The sequence below is a fragment of the Solanum pennellii genome, chromosome 8, assembly GCF_001406875.1.
Source record: "Solanum pennellii chromosome 8, SPENNV200".
Classification (NCBI taxonomy): Eukaryota; Viridiplantae; Streptophyta; class Magnoliopsida; order Solanales; family Solanaceae; genus Solanum; species Solanum pennellii.
In genome coordinates, this window is record NC_028644.1 from 53,347,987 (window position 1) to 53,352,956 (window position 4,970).

Here is a 4,970-nt window from a genome sequence, read left to right on the forward strand (position 1 = left end):
CATTTTGAGAGCAAAGTGAGGTATTCCATAGACTATATAAGAAAATAGTCTGTGAAGAAAAATAGAGTGTGAGCGATATTTTAGTAAGACGGAAACCAAAAGAGTGTTGTTCCTTTTGAGTGTGTAGTAGTCACTTTGAGTATTGTATTCGTGACTACACAGTGTAAAATTCCTTACTATAGTAATATCAATTGCTCCTCTTGGCTCGTGGTTTTTTCCCTTATTCAGAAGGGTTTCCACGTAAATTCTTGGTGTCGTTATTTTCCCATTTTATTTCCATTACTTTTACCATATATATTTTTGTGCTCGCCCGCTTTTCCCAACAGGTGTGCCACTAGAAACCCAAGCGCGTGACCGGCGCGCGGAGAGGCAGCCGCTTCAAAAACCCACCATGCGGAAGTGCCGCTGAGAGCCCGAGCGTGCGACCAGCACGCAGAGAGAAAATTTCTGGACATGCAACACTTGCAAATGTTAAAAAAAAATTCAATTAAGACAGGACAGTAAAAATATTAACAAACACAACTAATTCCATATTAATAATATTTTATATATTTGTCAATTTTTTTGAGTAGAAGAAGTCGCTCTGATGGACGTGTTGAAGTTTATGTATTGCAATAGTTTATCAAGTAAAACACCAAGTGGTCTTGTTGATGTGTTGATGGCAGCTGACAAGTTTGAGGTGGCGTCTTGCATCAGATGATGTTGTCTATGATTTTGTGTTGAAGTGGGCTCGTATGCATTACCCAAAGTTTGAGGATCGATGAGAAGTATGGACCTCACATCATCTTTGTTTCCTCATTCAATTTCCATCCATGACATGCACTAATTAAGCTGAAGAACGTTTAATGACTTTAGTCGGGAACTTGCTTCAAAGTTTACGTTGAAGGCTTTTTTTAAGGCTGAAGAACCTTATCAGCAACGTGCAATTGCTTCCAAGTTGGGGAATGCTCTAGGCCATCATTATGTGGAGCGGGCATACAAATTTAGACATGTTAAATCTCTCCAGTTCGAAGCAGCAGTCTGTTGTTTAAATAGATTTTAAAAGAGATGAGTGTATTATCCTCTTTCTTGAAGGCAAATTCTATTCGCAGGGTTTCATTTAGGTGGACAAGAGCTTTCCCTTTCCGCGCATTGCAATGTAGGTGTTCAACATTGCTTCGGGTATGCAAGGGGAGGAGTCTGAGCCATTTGCAGTTGATTAGGAGTTTTCAGTACGTGACAACAAATTTGTGAGCATGTATAAGGGAAGCCACACCAAATTTTTAACCAAACTAATTAAGTCATTATATAAAACAATTTACCAAAATAATACATTTTTCTAAAATTTTACAAAACTAGTATAAACGTATTTCATGGTAACGTTTTAGGGTATATTTTATTTTTTAAAAACTAACAACATTAGGTTGATATACGTTACTATAAGTAACGTTTTACTTTTAAACGTTATTTTCAGTAACGTTTTACTCCTAAAACGTTACTGTGAGTAACGTTTTAGGAGTAAAACGTTACTATGAGTAACGTATATCAATCTGACGCCATCAACTTTTAAAAAATAAAATATATCCTAAAACGTTACTATGGAATATGTTTATACTAGTTTTGTAAAATTTTAGAAAAATATATTATTTTGATGAATTGCTTTATATAATGGCTTAGTTTGGTTAAAACTCAGCCACACCCTTAATAGTGTCATCGTTGTGGGGTGCCAGAACCTTTGTGATATAGGTCGGATCCCTTTTCTGAATGGAGATGGTTTGTATTTCATCGACCAAGTTGTGCATATGAATTACTTGCAGTGTTGTAAAATTAGACTTGTTGAGTAGTTTTACTGACTTTGAGATCATGTTGGGATGTGTGTGTATTTAAGTTGTTTCTATAAAAGTTGCATCTATGCTTTAAATTCTATATTGCTTTGTGGATACCGTTTCTGCTTTGTTTGAAGTTGCAGCATACAAAGTAAATATTAGTTTTCAGGTATTTCTTGCTCCTCACTACTCGTCTTGTTATTGTTGTATAAATATGACAGACACTAATTAAGGGATTTTCTGTTCTTATAACGGTGAACCCTTTAATTATGTCCATTAAAGGTGAGCTTTTTAGAATCATTATGGTTTTATTGAGATTAGCTAGTTCTATCTTGACCTAAAGACGCACCGATAGAAGTTATTGTAAGTTAAAGTTAATAAAAGTGGATATATCGTCGTAGTCCTAAAACTACATGACCTATAAATTCTTTGTATTAATATTGTGTACATATTTTAGCTTATTTTTCACTTTAATTTATTTAGTATAATGATTATAGGACGTGAAGTTAACTGAATAAGTGGGAATCATATAGTCAACTTCTAACATATGTATGACTGATGGGTCATTATTGTTGTTATAACTGGTTTTATGTGTTTTTAAAGGTAAAATCTTTACTTGTATAGTTGCATTCCACAGTTAATATTCATGGCCATTTGTACTTGCGTTTAAGATATTTTATAAAACCTTAGAATTTATGTAATACTAATAAATATCTTTGATTAAAAAAAAAAGACAATGTTGATGCCTTTTAATCTTATGACATGTTATTTCACGATTTAAGTTTATGACACATATTATCTATTTAGGCATACAAATTTTTCTTTAAAACTATGCAACATTGAGCTCGAAATGAGTTATATCATAAGAATTTTAATTATGCCTTGTAAAACTCTTTATTTTTATGTATCTATCTTACATATGATCCGCCCTGCACCTCATATTTTAAAAACTTGTCAGTCCAAATGCATATTCATCCTACATGATCTGCCACTATCAGAAACATCACATGTTTTTCGATTGTTGCAACTCTGTGTGTAGATTTTTGATTTTCATTTTCAGGTGATTAAGAGTAATACTAATTTGGAATGTGTTTGAGACAATCCCATATTGTATTCTCTTAAACGTGTCTCATATGATAAAATCATTAAAATATATATATTCAACATATGATCGGCAAGTAAATTTTGTAAATAGAACCATATACTAAAACTTATAAAAGAATGATCAAACATTATTTTCGTAAACCGTTAATAAGAACAAGTAATGATATGAAATAAAAGTTCATGGTAAAATTGCCTACAAAGCTGTGACATTTTTCATATACATACTACATAGATAAATTAATACGATATGATTTGATATTTTCAAGTTCAATTACTAAGATGTTATTTAATTTATTTATCATATTTTTTTTCTTTAATTTTTCTCAAAAAGAATTTTTTAAATTTTTAATAATTTGTTAATTTTAATTTTTCACGTAATATGTTTAAGATTACGAGATATGTATATTTTTATTTTACTTTAATTTTTGTATATTGGAATAAGTTATTTTTTAAAATTTAGTTTGTGATTGATAAAAGACTCCGTGTCTTCGAAAGGTATATTCAAAATGATTTTATGTGTTCAAGGTTAGATTCAGAATGATTTTTTAAAGGTTTTTTTGAGTAATTTTAAAAATAATTTTTTTCCTTTTGTTGATTATCGAATAAACTTTGGCTATTCAATCGTATGAAAGTGGTAAATTTTTTATTTAGATTATCCTAATTTTATACCAAATCACAATATAACTTCTTTTTAAGTCATTAATACGATTTTTGAGTGTGGATAAGATAAGATGTTATTTCATTTATTTATCCTATTTAATTTACTTTTTATTTTTCTACACCCGCATTTTTCCTAAATCAACCCGTCTCGACCTGACCCAACTATACTTGCCCTCGCTACAGTGAAATAATGATAAGCAATGGAGCTATGAAGAGCTTCAATGGTAGAAAGCAAAAAAAAAAAAAAGTCATAAGTATAATGCTTTTGAATATTTCGATACAAATTAGTGATTTTGTGCAATTCAGAGCGATGTTATTCAACTACAGAAAGAAGAAGAAAACAAAAAAAAGGTATCAATTAGAAGAATTAATTTTGAATTTGGCTTTCATATTTTATTTTATTTGCGTTACTTCACAAACAACCATGAAAATCTATAAAATTTATAAAGGATTAAAATAAATACAAAATAAAGAAGCAAAACAATTATTTAAAGTATTTCAACCTATGATTTTCTTCAATTTTCATCTACGTTTCTATTGAAAGACCTACAAATCCTACAATTAGTACATACCAAAGCACTAAATACTAAAACTAGTAGTAATATAATGAGCAAGTATGGTTTTCCTAAATCGTTACTTGAATCAAGAAATAATATGAAATAAAAGTTCATAATAAAATTGCCCACAAGGCCGTAACATTTTTAAAAAACATAGATGAATTAATTTGATATGATTTGATAATTTAAATTTCAATTTATGAATATGGATGATATGTTATTTAATTTATTTACCCTTTTTTTTTCCGAAAATATATTTTAAAAAGATCTTTTAATAATTTTTTTATTTTATTTTTTCACGTGATATATCTAAGGTCACGAGATATGTATATTTTTATTTTTCTTTAATTTATGTATATTGGAATAAATCATTTTAAAGGGAAAATTACGCAACATAGCAAACTTTTACTATTTAATTACTCATCATAGCTATAATTTGTTATAATTGCCACTTGCGACTAACTTATACATTAATTACGTGGGCTGACTTCGAGTTTGTATAATTAGTCACGTTTGTATATATATAGTTCGCAAGAATATACAAATACATATGTATAATATACAATTATTTAACCTATATACATATATCTCTCCCACTCTCTGCCCTATCTCGCTCTCCTCTCTCCTCCTTTTCCCAATCTCGCTGCCTCTCTCCTCCCTCTCCCAATCTCGCTTGCCCTATACAAATGTATATGTATAATATACAATTATATACATATACAATTCAGCTCTCTCCCACTCTCTTCCTTCTCTCGCTCGCCTCTCTCCTCCCTCTCCCATTCTTGCTTGACATATATACATACATACATACATACATACATATATATATATATATATATATATA